At 36.6% G+C, this 25,618-nt stretch overlaps 1 protein-coding gene across 3 annotated transcripts in view; it reads right to left on the bottom strand.

Annotated features, from left to right (window-relative positions):
- Rgl1 (ral guanine nucleotide dissociation stimulator like 1) overlaps positions 1-25,618 on the bottom strand; it is a 306,410-nt gene that overhangs the window by 213,940 nt on the left and 66,852 nt on the right. Inside the window, exon 2 of one of the 3 annotated variants that reach the window (XM_087194427.1) lies at positions 12,633-12,740. The exons of the other annotated variants lie outside the window; for them this stretch is intronic. The gene's annotated coding sequence lies outside the window, so the exon portion shown is untranslated. The remainder of the gene's footprint in view (positions 1-12,632; positions 12,741-25,618) is intronic. 3 annotated transcript variants of the gene reach the window in all.

Genomic DNA, 25,618 nt, shown 5'->3' with positions numbered 1-25,618 from the left:
TTACAGCAACATTTCTGCAGTATATTTTCAGACTAGCTAAAAGACAAATGGTTTGTGTTGAAATGATCTTAAGCAAGAGTTGTGAGTAGGTTTGGCAAACATCAAGAATTTCAGTTAATATTATCTCACAACTAGAGGCTTACAATCCAGAATAAGCTAGAGGAAAGATGGAAAGAAAAAGTAGTTACCAATGTTTAATGTAAAGAATGTAAGTCAAGAACTTCAAGTTGATCTTTTATTCATTCACCCTGGAACTGGAAGACTCAGGAAGCTGCTGTAAACAGGCAGCTCTGCACAGTCAACCGCGCCTGCATGGAACTACACACACCGGCTGACACTGTGCTCTCCTAGGGACCAAGGCATTCAAGAATTCATGCTGCCAGTGCTCTTAGAAATGAAAGTTAACCTTTCCCCTCCCAAGAGATATAAAACTCTATCCTATGGTCCCTTATCCAGAGCTGTTTTCTGGGCAAATGACCACAACAATACCCATTCAGAAAATCAGAAATAAGGTTGCCAAGGAAATGGGAAGGTAAAGAGACAATATTGAGGAAAAATGCCATGTTGTGAACTCCTTAATAGATCTTCAAAATCTCTAGGAGGCTGATTTAAATTTGGTTCATGCCCAAGATTTTAATTTATTCTTTCGAATGGACAGAAAAGCAAACTTTGGACATGAGTAACCCTGGGAGGTTTAACCCAAAGAACACTGAAAGGTCAAAGTCTATTTAAGAGCTCTAAGAGTCTTCTGATCAATTGTGGACAATATCCAAATTCTGGAGCCTGGGTCAATTTCAACTCAAGTCACATATTCAGCTCCAGAACAAAAAGTTAACATTGTCTGAACTAAGGAGTCCTACAGATAGAACTGGATATCACAGGAACGTTCTGGTGAGTAGCAAGGCTTCTAATTTTGGTTTTGTTCTACTCAGCCATCCACCCTCATGATTGCAGCAGAGCTGGACTTGCTTTTCAATCCACTTCTGATGTCCCTTTCACCAAAAGCCAGTTGTGGCAAAAGATTTGTAATCTAGAATGTCAGTTGATCATGTCAGATAGCATGCACTAATTTAAAGAGAAAGAAAGGAAGGTCTATTTTAAGAGAGAAAAGAAAAACTACTGTACCCAGTAATTTTCAGCTTCCAAGCAACACCTTTTAAATATGTCCTCCACCAACATGAATAGCAAAAAAGCAAACAACATACCATTAGTGCCCCTGCTTTCCTATGGCATTCTAGCTGTATTTGAGTTTACTTTGCTCTTTCATTTGCATTGTATACATATAAAAGATCTTTTATTTCCTTGTTAGCATTTTTTTGCTTCAAAAATTAGGGGCATTTAAAGAGGAAAGGAGGAAGGCAAATTATTCCTGTTTGCATACATTATTTTACAGAGAAAAACCTAAAGGTTTCACATGAAAGAAAGAAAGAAGGAAAGAAAGAAAGAAAAGAAAGAGAGAGAGAGAGACTGTTAGAACTAATATTCAATAAGGTTGCAGGACACAAAATCAACATGCAAAAACTGTACATCAATAAAAATACTGCTGAGAACCTCAAGACCATAATGTTAAGTGAAATAAATCAGACATACAAGTTTAAATATCATGTGATTTCTCTTATATGAGAAATCCAAAATATAAATAAAGAACAAAATAAAAGATCAATAATAGGAAGTAGGAAAACCTTTTTCAAATGGGAAGAGGAACGAGAGATGGAGGCACGGAAGAAAGGGATTAAAAAGAGAGAATCAAAAAAATGGAAATAGAGTTTTTTCATATGGGAAAAGGAACAAGAGTTGGGAAAATTAGGGAGGGCTGGGAGGAGAAAAGAACAAAAAAGAATTAAGATGTGTTATATACATGTGCAAACTCCACTAGATAAATGTAATCATTATGTACTGTAACATGTACTAATAAAAATAAGTTTTAAAATACTGCTGAAAAAGACATAAAACAATCACAAAAACTACTAAAAATAAAATAAAATACTAAGGATAAGTTTAACCAAGGAATAAATTACCTCTAAAAATAAAAATTATAAAACACTGACAAAAGAATTTGAAGCATATACAAAAAATGAAAAAAAATCCATGTTCATGATTAAAAGAACTCAATATCACAAGAATGTTCATATTATCTGAAGTAATCTACAGATTCAATGAAATTCCTATAAAAGTACCAAAGATATTCTTCACATAAATAAAAATATCACTCCTAAAATTTTTATAGAACTAAAAAAGATCCCAAATAGCCAAAAAAATATTGAACAAAAAGAACAGAGCTGGAGACATTATAGTACTTGCCTTCAAAACATTTACAAAGCTATAGTAACCAAAATAGCATGGTAATGACATAAAAACAGACTCAGACCAATGGAACAGATTAGAGAACCCATAATAAATACATAATTGATAGTCAAACGACTTTCAAAGAAGGCAGCAAAGAACATGTATTGCAGAAAGAAAAGTCTCTTTAATAAATGGTACTAGAAACACTGGATATTCATTTACAGAAAAATAAAACCAGAACCCTATCTCTCACCACATTAAAAAATCAACTGAAAATAGATTGAAGATGTAAGTGTAATATCCAAAAGTATAGGGCTGGGGATTTAGCTTAGTGGTTCTGCCACCTGACTCACAAGTGCAAGGTCCCAAGTTAGATCCCCGGTACCAAAATAAAACAAACAAAAAAACCCCCAGACAAACAAAAAGTATAAAGCTATTAAAATAAAACTTCTAGGACATTGGTCTGGCCAAAATTTTTTGTATATGACCTCATAAGTACAAAAAACAAAAGCAAAAATTAACAAGTAAGATTACATCAAACTAAAAAGCTTCTGCACAGCAAAGGAAACAATCAACAGAATGAAGAGACAATCCATAAAATGGAGAAAATATAAGTAAATTATCCACCTGACAAGGGAATAACATCCAGAATACATAAGGAACTGAAACAACACAAATAATCATCATTGTCAGCATCATCATTATATTTTTAAAATGACAAATTACCCGAATAGACATTTCTCAAGAGAAGATATACAAATGACCCATAAGTAAATGTAAAAATGTTCAACAACCCTAATTATTATGGAAATGCAAAGCAAAAATCACAACAAACTGCAAATAATCTCACCCTAATTAAAATGGCTACTATCAGAAAGACAAAAAAAAAAGTAGCAAATGTTGGCAAGGATGTGTGGAAGGAGGAGCTTCCTACATAACTGATGGGAATGTAAACTGGTACAGCCATATGGAAAACAATGAAAGGTCCTTTAAAAATTAAAAACAGAGTTACCCTATGATCCAGCAATTCTACTACTGGGTATCTACCAAAAGGAAATAAAATTAGTAAGTCAAAGACACATCTGAATTCACATGTTTATTGCAGCACTGTTCATGATAGCCAAGACATGGGTTCAACTAAGGTGTTCACTGATAGATAAATAGATAAAGGAAATACTCAACAGAATACTGCTCCACCTTGAAAAAGAATAAAATGTGGTCATTTGCTCAACATGGATGGAACTGGAGGACATTAAGTAAGTCAGGCATAAAAAGACAAATGCCATGTGTTCTCACTTATATGCAGAAGACAAAAAGTTGATCTCATGGAAGTGTAGTATAGAATAGTAGTAACCAAAGGATGGGAAGGGACAAAGGGGAGAGTGGTTAATGGATACAGGGAGGCAGTTGAAGGAAAAATAATTTGTAATGTTCTATAGCACAGTAAGATGACCATGAATGGTTATCTATATTTTAAAAGAGCTAGTAGACGGGATTTTAAATGATGTTTCCAAATGTTATGACTTGGATCTAAAATGGCCCCCTCATCATCATGTATTTGCAGAGTGACTGGATGGGGGGATTAGAGTAGCTGACTTTCTGTTGGGAGTCTGGTAGGGTCTGCTCGAAGAGGCAGGTCATTGTGGGCATGACCTGGAAGGGTCTATCTCCATCCCTCCTCCCTCAATCCCTCTCTCTGCTCTACTGCCATGCCATAAGCAAGCCTCCTCTGCCATGCTCCTCTCCCATGACATCTTGCCTGGGATCCAGCCAACTATGGACTGAAACCTCTAAAGACTGTGGGCCAAAATAAATCTTACCTTCCTGGAGTTGTAGGTGTCAGGTATTGTGTCTCAGCAATGAGAATATAACTAAAACAGCCAACCTCCAGCCTTCAGCCCTAAGCTCCCATAATGGCACATGAGGCCAGCATACTTTCTCATTCCAATCTGTTCCCCTAGCAATTGGCAAGTTCTGAAGATACTACATTTCCCAGCTCGCATTTCAATCATCTAAAATGCCTACGTACCCCATCCGACGCTCTCCCAGCTGCAACCAGCCAGGTGAGACAAGCAGCTTGAAGCTCCTCAGCCTTCGCGGGCCCCGCCCACACCATGGTGAGGTCCGCTTAGCCGCACGGGAGCCTCCAAGGCCCAGTCCTCCCGGCCCCCTCCCCATGCGCCCCTGGCCTTCTGGCTTTTCTGCTACCTGGTCCCACACTACAGAGGCACAGGGGATTACAAAGACCCTTGCCCTGAGCGCCACAAGATAGAGCAGAAGTTAGTAACAGAAAGAGGGCTTCTCAGGCTCCTCGATGAAAACTGAAGCTCAGCAGAAAAGTAAAGAGAACCTCTACAATAAAGGCACATCAGACCACTGTACTAGGTCTGCTGCTGGCTTGCTGAGACTCATTGACTTGTGTATGCACAGGGATTCCTATGTTGCCTACTGTGACAGTAGAGACATACCCTGAAGGAGGCCCATAATTTTTATTTTTTGCTATTTGCAAAAAAGAAAAAAACATTTTTTTCTCTTCTTAATTTTTACTTTTTTCTACTCTTCAAATTTTTACTTTTCTTTCTTTTTTCTTTTCTTTCTCTCTCACACTCGCGCTCTCGCCGTCCCACATTGCCCCTCATCTCCCCATTTGTTCCTTTTTGCACTGAATTCGGATTTCTCCCTTACTGTTCTTTTCTTCTCTTTTTCCTTCTCTTGATTATCATTAGGTTTAAAGGAAAGTAAATTTGGTATCTAGCCTCCCTGTTGCTGTTAGGCGATTCTATTCACATCTTTGTTCTTTCATTCTGCCATTTTCTCTTGCCTTTAACAACTTCTTAGAGTTTGTGATATCTTCCTGTGTCTTCTGGCCTCACCGCTTAACTTTCCCGATCTTTCTACCTGTCCCTCCCTCCCCAACTCCTTTTAGCTCCCCACCCTGAAGGGGAAAGATGCTATATTGAAGAGCTTATTCATTATAAACTTACGTTGGGTTGGTCCTTGGTTTTAATTTAACTCACATAGTTAAAAGTGATAGATTAATAACTACCACAAATTGTCATTTTCTAAGCTGCACTTGATGCTATGGTATTGCTGACTGTGTCATTTGGGCTAACATGTTGTGATTGATCTAATTAGTTTTCCTTCCTGGTATAAGGAAAATAAAATAGCCTCAGAGTCATTAGAGTCTCAAAACCCAAACACAAGCTATATTTGGAAGACACCTCTGAAAAGCAATCATTCCACAAGGGTTTTAAACACAAGCAACAAAGATACCTACATTAAGCAATTTTGAAATATCAACCCAGGAATTAAACCAAGGACAGTACCAAAAACAAAAATGAGAAGACACTTAAGCAAGGCACAAACGTACACTTCCACACCACAAAATGGAAATTCTGGAGGAAATGAGGTGGAAAAGTCTGACACGCAACCACTTGAACACCCTGAACTGATAGCACAGGAAGTAACAAAGCAGATGCATGAGGCTCTAGAAAATTTCAAAACAGAAATAATCTCCCAGATAAATACAGACATGGTGAGCAGAGTGAAAGACATGATTAGAGGCTCTAGAGCAGAAACAGATAAGAAAATAGATGAGATCAGAAACATACTGGAAGTCATGAATGCCTAGCATAAGAAAGAAATGGAAACCATGATCGCCCAACATAAGAAAGAAATAAAATCCATGAAACAGATTCAAACAGATATTCAGGAGATTAAAAACTCCATTGAAAGCATGCAGAGCAGACTAAGAGAATCTGAAGACAGAATATCAGATATAGACGACAAGATCGTGGTTAAGGACCATGAAAACAGAGATTTCTTAAAGATAGTAAGGGACCGTGAGAAATCAATTCAACAGCTGCTAGATGATGCAAAGAAGAATAACATAAGATCCATAGGAGTCCATGAAAAAACAGGAGAAAGTACAATTGACTTAAAAAAAACTGTTCACAGAAGTAATAGTAGAAAACTTCCCAGACAGAGGTAGAGAATTGGACGTACAGATAAGTGAGGCATATAGAACTCCAACTAGCCATGACCAAAAACAATCTACATCTAGACATATAATAGTCAAGATCCCAGAAACCCAACAGAAGAACAAAATTCTACAGGCAGTTAGAGAAAAGAAACAAGTCACCTACAAAGGAAAGCCTATCAGAATCACAGCAGATTTCTCAACCCCAACCCTCAAATCAAGGAGAGCCTGGAGTGAAGTATTTCAAGCCCTAAAAGAAAATAACTTCCAACCTAGACTGTTGTATCTGGCAAAATTATCTTTCAAAATCGATGGGGAAATTAGATACTTTCATGACAAAGAACACCTGAGAAATTTCATGAACACCAAACCAGCACTCCAAACAATTTTAAGCAATATCCTAGAAAAAGACAATGAAGATCACAACTCCATGAGGCCCAACAGAGAGAAGGCACCACGCAAGGTAAGACCCTAAAGCGAAAGGGGGGAAAATAAGAAATAAAAGAGCCCAAAACAGTAAAACATCATGATAAGGATGAGTCAATATCTCTCAATTATAACTATCAATGTTAATGGCCTCAATTCACCAATCAAAAGAAATACCCTGATAGAATGGACTAAGAAGCAAAACCCAGCAATATGCTGTATACAAGAAACACATCTAACTCAAAAGGAAATCCACAGACTGAAAATAAAAGGATGGAAAACAGTTCTCCACATGACAGGAACCCAGAAAAAAGCAGGCATAGCAATCTTATTTGCAGACAAAGTAGATTTCAAACCAAAACTAATTAAAAGAGACAAAGATGGTCACTACATACTTGTGAAGGGAACAATCCAAGAGGAAGAGATGACAATCCTAAATATATATGCACCAAATACGAATGCCCCCAACTATACAAAAGAAATATTAATGGACATGAAAAACCAAATAAGCACTAATACAATTGTAGTGGGTGACCTCAACACACCTCTATCACAAATAGACAGATCAACTAGAAAAAAAATTAACAATGAAATTCTAGAACTGAATGAAGCTATTGAACAAATGGACTTAATAGATGTTTACAGAGTGTTCCACCCCACAAAATCAGAATACACATTCTTTTCAGCTGCACACAGGTCATTCTCCAAAATAGATCACATGTTAGCTCATAAGACATATCTAAGTAAATGTAAAAGAATTGAAGTTATCCTCTGTATATTATCAGACCATAGTCCAATACAATTGGAGATCAATAACATAAGAAACCGCAAAACTCCCACAAACACATGGAAATTGAACAACACCCTCCTGAACAGTCAATGGGTGACAGAGGAAATTAAAGAAGAAATTAAACAGTTTCTACATGTAAATGATAACGCCAGTACAACATACAGGAATCTGTGGGACACAATGAAAGCAGTTCTATGTGGGAAATTCATAGCAGTGAATGCCCATATTAGGACAACTGAGAGAACTCAGTTAAATAACCTAATGCAGAACCTCAAGCTCCTAGAAAAAGAAAAGCATAACAAACCCAAAGCTCATACAAGAAAGGAAATTATAAAATCCGAGTAGAAATTAATACAATGGAGACTAAGAGAATGATACCAAAAAAATCAATGAATCAAAGAGTTGGTTTTTTGAAAGAATAAATAAAATAGATAAAACTTTAGCCAACCTTATCAAAAAAAGGAAAGAAAAGGCTCAAATCCTTGCAATTAAGAACGAAAAAGGTGAAGCCACAACAGATCCAGCAGAAATCTAGAGGATCATCATTACCTACTTTGAGAACCTATACTCTAATAAAATGGAAAACAAGAAATGGACAGATTCCTAGATACATACAAATTGCCAAAATTAAATGAAGAAGATACAGAAATTCTAAACACCCCAATAACAATGAGTGAAATTGAAAATGTAATAAAAAACTTACCAACAAAGAAAAGCCCAGGTCCTGATGGCTTCACTGCTGAATTCTACAAGACATTTAAAGAAGAACTATCACCATTACACTTTAAACTCATCAAGGAAATTGAAAGGGAAGCAATACCTCCAAATTCATTCCTGGGAGCAAGTGTTACTTTGATCCCCAAACCAGGGAAAGACCCAACCCAAAAAGAGAACTACAGACCAATCTCCCTAATGAACGTAGATGCAAAAATCCTCAACAAGATACTGCCAAACAGAATACAAAGTGTCATCAAGAAGATCATACACCCTGACCAAGTCGGATCTATCCCAGGGATGCAAGGATGGTTCAACATACATAAATCAATCAATGTAATACACTATATTAACAGAATCAAGGACAAAAAACATATGATCACCTCAATAGATGCAGAAAAAACATTCAACAAAATTCAACACCCATTCATGATAAAAACCCTACAGAAAATTGGAATAGAAGGTCTCTATCTCTATCTGATTAAGTCTATCTATGAAAAACCAACAGCCAACAACATACTAAATGGTCAAAAACTGAAAACTTTCATGCTAAAATCAGGAACAAGACAAGGATGCCCACTATCACCACTCTTGTTCAATATTGTTCTGGAAACATTAGCCATAGCAATTAAAAAAGAGAAAGAAATAAAAGGAATAAAGATAGAAAAGGAAGAAGTGAAACTGTCATTATTTGCTGATGATATGATACTTTACATAGAAGATCCAAAAACCCCAGTCAAAAGTCTTCTAGACCTAATTGACAGATTCAGTAGAGTAGCTGGATACAAGGTCAACACTCAAAAAACAACAGCCTTCTTATACACAAATAGCAGACCCATTGAGAGAGAAACTCGGGAAATAATTCCTTTTACAATAGCATTTAAAAAATGAAATATCTAGGAATCAACTTAAGAAAGGAAGCAAAAGACCTCTACACTGAAAACTACAGCATTCTGAAGAAGGAGATCGAAGAGGATATAAGAAAATGGAAAGATATCCCTTATTCTTGGGTAGGAAGAACCAGTATAGTGAAAATGGCCATACTTCCAAAACTACTATATAGATTTAATGCAATGCCAATTGAAATTCCAACAATATACTTCACAGAACTAGAGAAAACAATCCAACAATTCATTTGGAAACAGAAGAAACCTAGAATAGCAAAAGCAATTCTAGGCAACAGAGACATGGCTGGGGGTATCACAATCCCCAACTTGAAACTATACTACAAAGCTACTGTGATAAAAACAGGATGGTACTGGCAAAGAAACAGACCCAAAGATCAGTGGAATAGATTAGAAGATGCAGAAACAACTCCAGACATACTCACCCACCTCATCTTTGACAAAGGAGCCAACCACCCTCATTGGAGGAAAGATAGCCTATTTAATAAATGGTGTTGGAAAAACTGGATTTCAACTTGCCAAAGATTAAAACTAGACCCACACCTATCACCATGCACTAAACTAAGATTGAAGTGGATTAAAGATCTAAATATTAAGACAGAAACACTAAACTTTCTGGAAGATAAGTTAGGTAGAACTCTTGATGACATTGGGATAGGAAAAGACTTTATGAACAAATCTTCAGTAGCATGTGAGCTAGCACAAAGAATCAACAACTGGGATCTCATCATGTTAAAAAGCTTCTGCACTGCAAGAGAAACTACCAACAGAGCTAAGAGACAACCTACAATGTGGGAAGAAATTTTTAGCAGCTGTACCTCAGACAAAGGTCTACTATTGAGAATATATAAAGAACTGAAAAAAATCAGACCCCCAAAATTCAAAGACCCAATTCAAAAATGGGCATCCGAAATGAACAGACATTTCTCAGACAAAGAAGTGGAAATAGCAAATAAATACAAGAAAAAATGTTCAACATCACTGGTCATTCGAGAGATGCAAATGAAAACAACAATGAGATTCCACCTCACCCCACAAAGAATGGCTGCTATCAAGAAATCAACCAATAACAAATGCTGGCAGGGCTCTGGAGAGAAAGGAACGCTTCTCCATTGTTGGTGGGAATGTAGATTGGTGCAACCACTGTGGAAATCAGTACGGAGATACCTCAAAGAACTAGGACTACAGGTCCCATTTGGCCCAGCTATTCCTCTACTGAGAATCTTCCCCAAAGAATTAAAAGAATCATACCACAGCGATATATGTGCACCTATGTTTATAGCGGCACAGTTTGTAATAGCTAAAGCTTGGAAACGGCTCAAGTGCCCATCAACTGGAAACTGGATAAAGAAGATGTGGGTTTTTTTATAAAATGGAGTACTACTCTGCCATAAAGAATGAGAAACTAGAGACATTTATAGCTAAATGGATGCATATTGAGGCCATACTCTTAAGTGAAATAAATAGGACACACATGTATAAATACCGAATAGTATCTCTAGTGTGAGAAACTGAAAGTGTAAATAAGGATGAAAATGATTAAAATGAATAATTGATAATTTGAAATAGGAAACGGTCCAAGGGTTTGGAGGTGGCATGAGGGGAAGGGGAAAGGGAAGAAGGGAAAGGAAAAATTATGAGGAAGAAAAAAAAATGGAATCAAAGTCTGTGTAAATAGGGAAGGGTGGAGGGGATGAAGGGTGCACAGGTAATGGGAGAAAAAATAAGAACTAAGATACATCATCTTCAGGTACAAACACCCAATGATAAATGTAAATGTATTGTATACCTAAAATGTACCAATAAATATATAAATAAAAAAATAAATAAAATGCCTACATAAATTTATCTGCTATGTATGTGACTTCATAAAAAATATAAAATATTATGAACTCAAGGGCACTAAGAGATGGAGGAAGGGCACACAGAATTGAGATGTGTTATGTACATGTTCCAACTCCCTATGATGAATGCAATCATTATGTACTACAAACACGTAGTACATAATAAAAATTAAAATTAAAATAAAGAAAATTGAGCCAAAAAAAGAAAAGATAAAAACGATTTTAAAAGTATATAATATACAATAACATAATATTATTTACCATATACCACATTATAATACATATGTATTGATTCTTACATATACAAAATATATATTCAAAATTTCCAGGTTTGATAAATGGGATTAGACCACCAAGGTGGCCCTTTATGTTGAATTTTTTTTAATGTTTATTTTATTTTCAATTGAAACATAATAAGTATACCTATTTACAGGGGTCAACATGATGCTTCAATGTATGTCCACATTGTATAACAATCAAATAACATAATATGAGGAAACTTTAATAGTTTGAACAGTCTAACATTATATCTACAAATCTGTACAATCTGAACATTTACATATATTCTTAATATTTAATTTTAAAGCTATTAAAATTCATCATTATTAAACTCACATTAGTTATGTATTTTTAGGTTTATAAATCTAAATGAACAGTTTCCAGCATCATCAATTTCTCAAGTCCTCTAAACTGAATTCTGGGTAGTAATATGACTTAACAATACTTGAAATATAATTAAGGTTTAGACATCATTCCCTCTCTCAATATTACTATCTTCTTTAATATCTAATTAATTATTCTCCTAAAGAAAAAGTACATAAAAATCCCTCCTTATATTATTTCTTTGCATGAACTTACACATCTCTTGCTCCTCCATTTGGGAGTCCTTATCAATTCCATAAACCAATAGTATAAAATATTTTTCATTGCAAACTGTTTTCAAAAATGCAAAACAACAAATGACCAGACATGTTTTTCATGTGTCTCTTTCCTTCCCCATTAATTCACAACTGTGACATCATAGTGCTATCACATCAAGCATATTTGTGACAGAAATGTTCACTAAACCAGGAGTAGAAATCAATCCATCATCCCTATCTCTGATATGGTACTATGTTAATGTCCAGCTGACAGTGGCCAAAAGACTGTAATGTGAATGTCTTCTATATAAAATAAGTATTCAATATTTTCAAAAATGCGTCTATGGCAAATAACCAAGTCAAATTCATTACATACTATTTGTATGATGAAATACATATTTTTCATTGAAGTAAATTCGTAAACTCAAATTCTTGAATTCTAAATAGAATAATCCTTTTTTTTTTTTTTTTTTTTTGGTATTGGGGATTGAACTCAGGTCCTTGAGCTTGCGCAGCAGGTGGAGAAACCACTGAGCTAAATCCCCGGCACTAGAATAACCCTTAAAAGTGATTTTAGCTAATTAAAATAGAGTTACAAATTTTTAAAAATCTCAGCCAAATCTACAGAATTCTCTGCTTTTAATTTAGTACATTTTCATTTAGCCAATAAAGAGACACATTTTCATTCACTTTAGTTCTTAAATAGGTAGTGTTGGCCCCAAAACCGTAGCCTCCACTGCTTGAACGATTGCATGATAATCAGCTAAAGATAATTCATTCTATGACTCACTTTCAGGGAAATGTCACTTAATAAGTATTTATACCTACATTATTTTGATCTTTCAAGCATCAGCTTTAATTTCCCTTCTCTTTCTTCCCCTTCCTTTCTTTGCTTGTCTCTTAATTCTTCCTTTTTTCCTTTTATTTCTTCAAGACCTTATGAAAACACAAATAACCATATTGCTGCCTGTTCTTAATCAAAATTACAAAATTTAACATTCTTTAAAAATTTTATACATCCTTTTTTTTTTTTTGGTACCAGGGATCAAACTCGGGTCCTTGACATCTACGTCTTTTAAAGCTGAGCCACTTCTCTCTGGAAAACTCCCCATATACTACATACAACATTTTGCAAATAATTCCAGGGGTTCAAAGCATCCCTCAAGCCTGCCTGTGGATATCCAAAGAGTCTCTGGTCCACAGAGTAAACCGAGCTCCACAAGCCAATTCCCACACAGTCTGCTATTTAAATCCTACCTAGACCATGGTTCTCCATCTCCTCAGCCCTTCCTTCAGTCAATACTGATGAGCCCAAATTAACTTGCGGTTCCCTGAGGAAGCCTTCCCCAACTCCTTCAACTCACATGGCTCTCCAGCTTCTCTGGCTTCTTTATATAGAGTCAAGTCTTAAACTGAGATTTCAATCTCCTTTGAAGTGATTTACATATGTAAGTTCACTGGTAAACCTCCCAAAACAAATAGAGTGTACCTTACCCCCTCTGTGGTTTCTCCACAGAACTGGGCACAGGGCCAGGGACCCAGCGAATACATATTCAGTAGTCGGCCAGCCATCTACTCATCTTCTGGGTGGCTTCTGTCCCACCACTCCTGCCTCGCCCCAAGAAGGATGAGGCCAGGAAGCACATCTCTATCAGCAGTATCTACGTCATGTAGTGATCAGGAACTCTCATGCACCATTTTATTTGGTCATTCGGAAACACTTACTAAGCTCCAACAAAATGTCAAGCACTAAAGTAGGCACTGGAGATGCAAAAGTGACAGAAACAATGTATTTATGATGTGCTACATGCAATGGGAGGGGCACACATAAGACAGTAGGGGAAAGAAGCAACTCTCTACCTGGAGATGCTAGTAAAGATATCACAGAGAACAGGATGCTGGAAATGGATGTTGAAAAAATTAGTATGACTTTACCAGATCGCTCAGGATGGGAAATGCATTCCAGGAGGAGAAGAGCAAATGCAAAGCCATACATGGATGGAATAATGTTTCTTTGATCCTCTCCTTACCTTCCCTAGTCAGCCTTGGGCTGAACCTCCATTCCAAAAGGCCAACTTTCCTCAACCTTTAGGAGGATTTAATTGAATTAAGTAATGAAAACTTATTTTTAATTGTTTACTAAAGTGCATTGTCTAGGAAATATGCACTTAAAAATATTAAGCAAATTTACTATTTTGGATTTGGAAGTCACTCCAAAACCATATTTAGAGAGAGAAATAAATACATATCACTGACTCAACATGCATTTTGAGTTATTCTGATAGAGATTTTTTTTTCCATTTAGTTTACTGGTACATTTTAGGTATACAATACAGTTACATTCCTCATTGGGATCTTGTACCTTTACATAATGTATCTTGGTTCTTATTTTTTCTCCATTCCCCTCTCCTCCCTTCACCCCCTCCAACCTTTCCTATTTACAAAGACTTTGTTTCCATTTTTTCCATTTCTCATAATTTTTTTCTTTTCCCATCTTTCCTTTCCCCTTCCCCTCCCATTTTGCCTGTTCCTTTAAACATTTTCTTATTTCACAATATCAATTGTACATTTTGATTCTTATTTATGCTTTTAGTTTTTCACACCGGAGAAACTATTCAGTATTTACACGTTTGTCCTATTTATTTCACTTAAGAGTATTGCCTCAATGTGCATCCACTTAGCTATAAATGTCTCTAGTTTCTCATTCTTTATGGCTGAGTAGTACTCCATTTTATAAAAAAACCCCACATCTTCTTTATCCAGTCTCCAGCTGATGGGCATTTGGGCTGCTTCCAAGCTTTAGCTATTACAAACTGTGCTGCTATAAACATGGGTGCACATATATTGCTGTGGTGTAATTCTTTTAATTCTTTTGGGAAGATACCCAGCAGAGGAATAGCTGGGTCAAATGGGACCTCTAATACTAGTTCTTTGTGGTATCTCCATACTGATTTTTACAGTGGTTGCACCAGTCTGCATTCCCACCAACAATGGAGAAGGGTTCCTTTCTCTCCACACTCCTGCCAGCATTTGTTATTGATTTCATGACAGCAGCCATTCTTTCTGGGGTGAGGTGGAATCTCAGCATTTTTTTCATCTATGGCTCTCGAATGACCAGTGATGTTGAACATTTTTTCATATATTTATTTGCTGCTTTTACACCTTTGTCTGAGAAATGTCTTTTCATTTCAGATGCCCATTTTGGAATTGGGTCTTTATATTTGGGGGGAGTCTGATTTTTTTAGTTCTTTATATATTCTAGATAGTAGATCTTTGTCTGAAGAACAGCTAGTAAAAATTTTTCCCACATTGTAGGTTGTCTCTTAGCTCTGTTGGTGGTTTCTTTTGCAGTGCAGAAGCTTTTTAGTAAGATGAGATCCCAGTTGTTGATTCTTTGTGCTAGTTCCCGTGCTATGGAGAATTTGTTCATAAAGTCCTCTCCTATGCCAATGTCTTCGAGAGTTCTACCTAACTTGTCTTCCAGCAAGTTTAGTGTTTTCTTTTTTAATATTTCGATCTTTAATCCACTTCAATTTTAGTTTAGTGCATGGTGAAAGATAGGGGTCTGGTTCTAATCTTTGGCAAGTTGAAATACAGTTTTTCCAGCTCCATTTATTAAAGAAGCTATCTTTCTTCCAGTGAGGATAGTTGGCTCCTTAGTCAAAGATGAGGTAGCTGAGTATGTCTGGAGTTGTTTCTGCATCTTCTAATCTATTCCACTGATCTTTGGGTCTATTTGTCAGTACCAAGCTGTTTTTATCACAGTGGCTTTGTAGTAGTTTCAAGTTGGGAATTGTGATATTCCTGCCATGACTCTGTTGCCTACAATTGCTTTTGGTATTCTAGGTCTCTTCTGGATCCAGATGAACTTTTGGATTGTTTTCTCTAGTTTTGTGAAATATGCTGTTGGGATTTCAATCAGGATTGCATTGAATCTGTATAGCAGTTTTGGAAGCATGGCCATATTCACTATATTGGTTCTTCCTACCCAGGAAAAAGGGATGTCCTTCCAGTTTCTTTTTTTTTAAATTGATTTTCTTGGTACATTTTAGGTATACAATATAAGGACATTCATCATTGGAAATTTGCACCTTTACATAATCTCTTTTGGTTCTTATTTTTCCCCCTTCCCCTGCCCTCCCTTCAACCCCTCCATCCCTCCCTATTTACAAAGACTTTGTTTCCATTTTTTCATTTTCCCATATTAATTCCATTCCCTTCTTTCCTTTCCCCTACCCCTCTCATTTCCCCTTCTCCTTTGCCCCTTTTCTTCCTATTTCACATTATCTATTATACCTTTTACATATTATTTACACTTTCAGTTTCTCACACTGCAGAGTAATGCAGAGTAGGAGGCTTCTGGGCCAACCAGTGCAGCTCCCAGTGCAGAGTAGGAGCTTCTGGGCCAACCTACCACCACTTCCAGCACAGAGGTCGCCATCAGCAAAGCCCCACCCCGCTCCCCCCATTGAAATGAGAAGACACGTAAACAAGCCTCAGAACCAGACTTCCAGATCACCTACAGCAACCCTAAAGGGAAATGAGATGGAACTGATACTCAACCACCTGGACTCCCTGAACTAGCAACAAAAGAGGATCTAGAAAAAATGAAATCAGAAATAATTTCTCAGATATCAGAAGAGATTGTGCCCACAGTGCAAGACATGATTAATAAATCTAGAGAGGAGCTGAGGAACATGATGGATCCCAACATAGGAAACAAATGGAATCCATAAAACAGATCCAAACTGATTTCCAGGATATTAAAAACTCCACTGAAAGTCTAAGCAGCAGAATGAGCCAATGTGAGGACAGAATTTCAGATATAGAAGATAAGATTACAATTAGTGACCGGAAAAACAAAAATTGCTTTAAAATTGTAAGGGACCACGAGAAATCAATCCAGCAGCTGCTAGATGATGCAAAGAAGAATAACATAAGACTGACTGGAGTCAATGAAGAAACAGGAGAGAGTGCAGATGACAAAAAAAAAAACAACTGTTCACAGAAGTGATGGCAGAAAACTTCCAAGCAGGGGAAAAGAACTTGACATACAGATAAGTGAGGCATATAGGACTCCAACTGGCCTTCATGAAAAAAAAAATCTACACATAGGCATATGATTATTAAGATTCCAGAAACACAAAAGAACAAAGTTCTAAAAGCAGTTAGAGAAAAGAAATAAATCACATACAAAGGAAAGCCCATCAGAATCACAGCAGACTTCTCAATGCAAACCCTCAAGGCAAGAAGAGGTTGGAGTAACATATTGCAAGCCCTAAAGGAAAAAAGACTCCAACCCAGACTGATGTACACTGCAAAACTATCTTTCAAAATTGATGGCGAAATAAGATACTTTCATGATGAAGAGCACCTTAGGAACTTCATGAATACCAAACCAGCACTCCAAAAAATTTTAGACAAAATCCTAGGAACAGACAATGAGGATCACAACCTCAGGAAGCCCAGCAGAATAAATCCATCAGGCATGACAAGAAATTAAATGCAAAGGGGGAGAATCCAACAAAAAGAAAAAATCATGACAATGTAAGTCAATACATATCAGTTAAAACCATCAACGTTAATGGTCTCAATTCACCAATCAAAAGAAATAGACTGGCAGAATGGGTCAAGAAGCAAAATCCAACAATATGCTGCATACAAGAAACATACTTAATTCAAAAAGAAACTCATAGACTGAAAGTTAAAGGGTGGAAAGCAATACTCCGTGTGACAGGAACCCAAAAAAAAGCAGGACTAGCAATCCTGTTTGCAGATCAAGTGGATTTCAAACCAACACTGATTAAGAGAGACAAAGAAGGACACTACATCCTTGTAAAGGGAACAATCCAGCAGGAAGAGATGACAATCAAATATCTATGGACCAAACACTAGTGAGGCCAACTATATAAAACAAATATTAACGGACATGAAAAATCACAAAAGCACAAATACAATAGTAGTGGGGGACCTCAATATCGCACCATAACAAATAGATAGATGAACTAGACAAAAAACAAGCAACGAAATACTGGAACTCAATCAAACTCTTGAACAAATGAACTTAACAGATGTTTACAGAGTCTTCTACCCCACAAAATCAGAATGCACATTCTTTTCAGCTACCCATGGGTAGTTCTCCAAAATAGACCACATACTGACTCATAGAACATATTTAGGTAAGTGCAAAGGAATTGAAGTTATACCCTGTATATTATCAGACGATAGTGAGATGAAACTGGAGATGAGTAGCAAAAGAAACCACAAAAATTTCATAAACACATGGAAATTGAACAACACACTTCTGAATGACCAATGGGTCACAGAGGAAATTAAAGAAGAAATCAGACATTTCCTACAATTAAATGATAATGACAATACAACATATTGGAATCTATGGGAGACAATGAAAGCACTCTTAAGAGGGAAATTCATAGCAGTGAATACTCATATTAGGAAAACAGAGGGAGCCCAATTAAACAACCTGATGCTGAATCTCAAGCTTCTAGAAAAAGAAGAGCAGGACAAACCCAAAGCTCATACAAGAGAGGAAATTATAAAGATCAGAGCAGAAATCAATGCAATGGAGACTAAGAGAACAATACAGGAAATCATTGAAGCCAAGAGTTAGTTCTTCCAAAGAATAAACAAAATTGACAAATCCTTAGTCAAACTTATCAGAAAAAGGAAAGAAAGGGCCCAAATCCATGCAATTAGGAATGAAAACGATGAAATTACAAAGAACCCAGCAGAAATCCAGATCATCAATACCTACTTAGAGAACCTATATGCCAATAAGATGGAAAACATGAAGAAATGGACAGATTCCTAGATACATATGAATTTAAAAAGTAGAACAAAGATGACCTAAAAATTCTCAACAACCCAATATCAATCAATGAAATTGAAAACATAATTAAAAACTTACCAAGAAAAGCCTGGGTCCTGATGGCTTCACTGCTGAATTCTACAACACATTTAGAGAGGAACTACTGTTTCTAAACTACTATGGTTTAAAGTCTTCAATGAAATTGAAAGGGAACCAATACTCCCAAATTCATTCCTGGAAGCAAGCATCACCTTGATCCCCAAAGCAGAGAAAGACCCAACCGAAAAAGAGAACTATAGGCCAATCTCACTAATGAACATAGATGCAAAAATCTTTAACAAGATACTGGCAAATAGAATGCAGATGATCATCAAGAAGATCATACACTCTGACCAAGTGGGATGCAGGGATGGTTCAATATACACAAATTCATAAATGTAATATACTATTATTAATAGAGCCAAGGACAAAAACCATATGATCATCTCAATAGATGCAGACAAAGCACTTGACAAAATCCAACACACCTTTATGATAAAAACCCTACAAAAAATTGGAATACACCATCTCTACCTCAATCTGATAAAAGCCATCTATGAAAAACCAACAACCAATATCATACTAAATGGTCAAAAACTGAAATCCTTCACACTAAAGTCAGGAACAAGACAAAGATGTCCACTATCACCACTCCTGTTCAATATAGTTTTGGAAACATTAGCCATGACAATTAGACAAGAGAAAGAAATAAAAGGAATAAAGATAGGAAATGAAGAAGTCAAATTGTCATTATTTGCAGATGACATGATACTCTTTATAGAAGACATCAAGAACTCCACCAAAAGTCTTCTAGACTTAATAACCAAATTCAGTAAAGTAGCTGGATAAAAGGTCAACACAAACATCAATAGCTTTCTTCTTCATGAACAACAGATTCACTAAGCGAGAAATAGGGCAAAAAATTCCTTTCACAATAGCACCCACAAAACTGAAATACCTAGGAATCAACCTAACAAAAGAAATCAAAGACCTCTTCTCTCAAAAATTATAGCATTCTGAAAAGAGAGATTGAAGAAGATATCAGAAAATGGAAAGACATCCCTTGCTCCTGGGTGGGAAGGATCAATATAGTGAAAATGGCCATAATTCCAAAACTGCTATATAGATTCAATGCAATCCCAATTGAAATCCCAGCACCATACTTCATGGGCCTTGAGAAAACAAGTCAAAAATTCATTTGGAACAAGAAGACACCTAGAATAGCAAAAGCAATTCTAGGTAACAGGGACATGGCAGTGGGTATTACAACCCCCAACTTGAAAGTATACTACAAAACCACTGTGATAAAAACAGCATGGTACTGACACAGAAATAGATGCAAGGACCAGTGGAACCGATTATAAGATGCAGATACAATTCCAGACACACTCAGCCACCTGATCTGCAATAAAGGAGCCAAACAACCTCACTGGAGGAAAGATAGCCTCTTTAATAAGTGGTGCTGGAAAAATTAGGTTTCAACTTATCAAAGACTAAAACTAGGTCTATATCTTTCACCATGTATTAAACCAAAATCTAAATAGATTAAAGATCTAAATATTAAAACAGAGATGCTGAACCAGCTGGAACAGAGGTTAGGTAGAACTCTTGAAGATATTGGTGTAGAAAAACATTTTATGAACAAAACCTCAGGTGCCCATGAACTAGCACAATCAATCAACAAGCGGGATCTCTTCTTACTAAAAAGCTTCTGCACAGCAAGAGAAACCACCAAAAGGGTGAAGAGACAACCCACAATGTTGGAAAAAATCTTCATCTGCTGTCCCTCAGACAAAGGTCTACTATTTCGAATCTATAAAGAACCTAAAAAAATCAGACCTCCCAAATTTAAAGACCCAATCCAAAAATGGGCATCTGAAATGAAGACATTTCACAGACAAAGAAGTAGAAATAGCAAATAAATACATGAAAAAATGTTCAACATCACTGGTCACTCAAGAGTTGCAAATGGAACCAATGCTGAGGTTCCACCTCACCCCAGAAAGAATGGCTGCTATCAAGAAATCAACCAATAACAAATGCTGGTGGGGCTGTGGGGAAAGAGGAACACTGCTCCACTGCTGATGGGAGTGTAGACTGGTGCAATCAATGTGGAAATCATTATGGATATACTGCAAAGAACTAGGCCTGGAAGTCCCATTTGACTGAGCTATTTCTCCACTGGGTATCTTCCCCAAAGAATTAAAAGAATCATACCACAGTGATATATACGCACCCATGTTCACAGCAGCACAGTTTGTAATAGCTAAAACTTGGAAACAGCCCAAATGCCCATCAACTGGAGACTGGATAAAGAAAATGTAGTTTTTTAATAAAATAGAGTACTACTGAGCCATTAAAAAGAGAAAGTAGAGACATTTATAGCTAAATGGATGCACATTGAAGCGATACTCTTAAGTGAAATAAATAGGACACTCATGTGTAAATACCGAATAGTTTCTCTGGTGTGAGAAACTGAAAGTGTAAATAAGGACTAAAAGGTATAATAGATAATGTGAAACAGGAAGAAATGGGCAAAGAGGAATGGGAAGTGGGAGGTGTAGGGGAAAGGAAAGAAGGGAATGGAATATGAGAAAATGAAAAAATGGAAACAAAGTCTTTGTAAATCGGGAGGGATGGAGGGGTTGAAGGGAGGGCAGGAGAAGGGGGAAAAATAAGAACCAAGAGAGATTATATAAAGGTACAAATTTCCAATGATGAATGTCATTATATTGTATACCTAAAATGTACCAACAAAATAAAATTTTAAAAAAGAGTATCTCCTCAAGTAGCTATAAATGTCTCTAATTTGTGAATTTTTTTATGGCTGAGTAGTACTCCATTTTATTTTAAAAAACACATTTTCTTGATCTAGTCTCCAGTTGATGGGCAATTGGGCTGCTTCCAAGTTTTAGCTATTACAAACTGTGCTGCTATGAACATGGGTGCACATATATCACTGTGGTATGATTCTTTTAATTCTTTGGGGAAGATACCCAGCAGGGGAATAGTTGGGTTAAATGGGACTTCCAGTCCTAGTTCTTTGAGGTATCTCCATACTGATTTCCACAGTGGTTGCACCAGTCTACACTCCCACCAGCAGTGGAGCAGGGTTCCTCTTTCCTCACAGCCCCACCAGCATTTATTATTGGCTGATTTCTTATACCAGCTTTTTTGTTTTGGTACTGGGGATCAAACTCGGGACCTTGTGCTTGCAAGGCAGGTAGCAGAACCACTGAGCTAAATCTCCGGCCCCTTGGCTGATTTCTTGATAGCAGCCATTCTTTTTGGGGTGAGGTGGAATCTCAGCATTGTTTTCATCTGCATCTCTCAAATGACTAGTGATGTTGAACATTTTTTTCATATGCTTATTTACTGTTTCTACTTCTTTGTCTGAGAAATATCTGTTCATTTCAGATGCCCATTTTTTTGACTGGGTCTTTAAATTTGGAAGGTCTGATTTTTTTAAGTTCTTCATAAATTCTATATAGTAGACTTTTGTCTGAGGGACAGCTTGTGAAAACTTTTTCTCACATTGTGGGTTGTCTCTTCACACTCTTGGTGGTTTCTCTTGCTGTACAAAAGCTTTTTGATTGTTTGTGGTAGTTCACAGGCAACTGAGGTTTTGTTCATAAAATGTTTTTCTACACCAATATCTTCAAGAGTTCTACCTAACCTCTGTTCCAGCCAGTTCAGGATTTCTGTTTTAATATAAAGATCTTTAATCCACTTCAATTTTAGTTCAGTTCATGGTGAGATATATAGGTTTAGCTTTAATCTTTGGCAAGTTGAAATCCAGTTTTTCTAGCATCATTTATCAAAGAGGTCATCTTTCCTCCAGTGAGGGTGTTTGGCTCCTTTGTCAAAGATCAGTTAGCTGAGTATGTCTGGAGTTGTTTCTGGATCTTCTAATCTGTTCCACTGGTCCTTGGGTCTATTTCTGTGCCAGTACCATGCTGTTTTTATCACAGTGGCTTTATAGTATAGTTTCAAGTTGGGAATTGTGATACCCCCTGCCATGTCTCTGTTGCCTGGAATTGCTTTTGTTATTCTAGGTCTTTCTCATTCCAGAAGAACTTTTTGATTGTTTTCTCTAGTTCCGTGAAATATGCTGTTGGGATTTCAATTGGGATTGCATGGAATCTATATAGCAGTTTTGGAAGTATGGCCATTTTCACTATATTGGTTCTTCCTACCCAGGAACAAGGGATGTCTTTCCATTTTCTTATATCCTTTTCTATCTCTTTTTTTCAGAGTGCTGTAGTTCTCAATGCAGAGGTCTTTTGCTTCCTTCATTAGATCGATTCCTAGATATTTCACTTTTTTGGATGCTATTGTGAAAGGGATTGTTCCCGTAATTTCTCTTTCAGTGATTTTGTTATTTGTGTATGAGAAGGCTATTGATTTTTGAGTGTTGACTTTGTATCAAGCTACTCCACTGAATCTGTCAATTAAATCTAGAAGTCTTTTGGCAATTTTGGGGGGTCTTCTATGTAGAGTATCATATCGTCAGCAAATAATGACAATTTGACTTCTTCATTTCCTATCTTTATTCCTTTTATTTCTTTCTCTTGTCTAATTGCTGTGGCTAATGTTTCCAAAACTATACTGAACAGGAGTGGTGACAGTGGACATCCTTCTCTTGTTCCTGATTTTAGTGTGAAGGATTTCAGTTTTTAGTCCTTGCTCAGAGGCGGGGTGGGGGCAGGGTGGGGCAGCAGCCCCAATTCCACGCAGCTGAGGTCCTCACTGGTCTGCTGTCTTGGGGCTCAGGGGCAGTTTTTAGAGGCTTCAGTCTACAGTTGGCTGCCCAAGGCAGGAAGGCACGATGAAAGGGCAGGGGCAGTGGAAGGTGCTCTAGTGATGGCCATCAGGAAACAGAGTTGATAGAGATTTTTAAACACAATTTTAAATTTAATGATCTATCTGTCTTCAAAGGATAAACCACTATCAAGAAAATATAGCCTAAAAGTTATTTAGTCAGTGTTTCCATTCTTGTATCATTTACCTCTCCAAGTGAGTTTCAGTTTCTGTCTGCTGGTTTTATAAACCTCTCTTTGGAATTTAAAACAACTATGGAATCACTTTCACTGTGAAGTTCAATATCCTGCTGTAAAACCCAAATATGATTCACATGTTACATCTCTGATATTTCTAAAACAAAACAATCTGCTTTAAATATTTTTAAAAATTACTTTTCTCCAGAATACTTAAAAATATCCCTCTAAGAGCTGAAAATGGAACTCATTTAAATGAATGCAATGATACAGCTCAGGTTCATTTTTCTGCCTTTTATTTTAAGAACAAAACTTAATAACACTACTAAATTAATCTTAAGAAATTCTAATAGTATTAAAATATATCAGTAATATGGCTTTGAAAAAGGGAATTGAAAAAACTGTCAAGAACAAAATGGTTGTGGAGGTATCATTGTAAGCACTTAACTGCAAGCCTTGGTCCGCTCTCCTCTTGATACATCCAAAGAAAATTTCACTCTCAGACCTTAGAAGATGCTTGCAAATTTATAAGACTCACACAAAGCATGAAGCATGATGGTACAAGCCTGTAATCTCAGCACTTGGGAGGCTGAGGAAGGAGGATGGTGAGTTCATGGGCAGACTGGGCTACTTAGCAAGTTTAAGGCCAGCTTGAACTATATGGCCCTGATTCAAAACAAAACAAAAACAAAAAACCACAAAGCCTCATAGATGGTACTATATAAAGTACTTTTATTGTTGTTGTTAATCTCACCTATACATAAGTAATCAATTATACACAAAGAAAAACTTTCCAGAGAAGTCATTTAAAACTCTTTAGATTATTATGAATCTCTGTGTAGTCATTGTAGTTGTGAGGCCCCCAAAGCTGAAAACAGCCAGAGAATGAAGGCCTGAATCTGCATATCGGAATAGTGAAATAATGATAATCAGGATAATACCTTACATATTTATTGTGCATTACACTTTTAAAAAGTCTTTCATAAGATACCTGTCAAGTGATCATTCTAAAATGTCAACAAGAAAGTCTAGATTCCAGAAGCAACACACCCAAAGATACATGGCTAGCCAGTGTCATGACTAGAATCAAATCCCAGATCTTGCTGATACAAAAATAAAATTGCTGCCGGGGATTTAGCTCAGTGGTTTCGCCGCCTGCTGCGCAAGCACAAGGACCTGAGTTCGATCCCCGGTACCAAAAAATAAAATAAAATAATATAAAATTTCCATGACACTAGATATAAAATAATGAATCAATTTCTCTCTTCACTCACTTTGTTTTTTTGTTTCTTAATAGAGTCATTGATTTTTTAAAAATATAATGTGTCTGGATCATTGGATTTTATTTTAGGTTCTCAGTTTTAAAAATTTATCGATCAGCCCAATATCAATTTCTTTTTTATTCAAAGTTAACCTTACTAAAAGGGTAGTCCAAAGCCAATACTGATGTTGCATTCAATCCTTTTGTACTCTTTTGTATCAGTGCTGAACCACATATTAAATGCCACTCTTACCCAGCCAAAGTTTCTTCCTACTCATTTGCTGGGCCAGGCTTCTCCGATAAAGCACTATAATTGGTTTTCTTTTCCAGTTTCCACAGAAAACCTCTCAGAAAGATCTTAGGGAGCACGAGATGAATGTAGCAAGGCCCAAATTATACTATATATTTAAAATCATAAAACTCTAATATCAATCTCAAGAACACATCAATAAATAATAGTTTTTCAAGAACCCTGAGAAAACCAGCAAAGGAGTACTTTTTCCTGAATCTCTACCAAAAGAGCACTAAATTTCTTCCTTTTGTTCATTTATTTGTTCATTCACTCATGCATCCATTGGACATGAAATCCACTGTCATGGGATTTAGTGGTGACAATGTTTCTGCCTTGTGGAGTTTATATTCCAGAAGGAGAGTAAGACAAATAACAAACCCATGAACAATACCAGAT

This window comes from Heterocephalus glaber, unplaced genomic scaffold, assembly GCF_053883595.1.
Source record: "Heterocephalus glaber isolate CG9 unplaced genomic scaffold, H.glaber_assembly_v1.0 deba00001600, whole genome shotgun sequence".
Lineage (NCBI taxonomy): Eukaryota > Metazoa > Chordata > Mammalia > Rodentia > Bathyergidae > Heterocephalus > Heterocephalus glaber.
The sequence above is the reverse complement of the archived record's forward strand: the minus strand, read 5'-3'. Positions and strand labels throughout refer to the sequence as shown.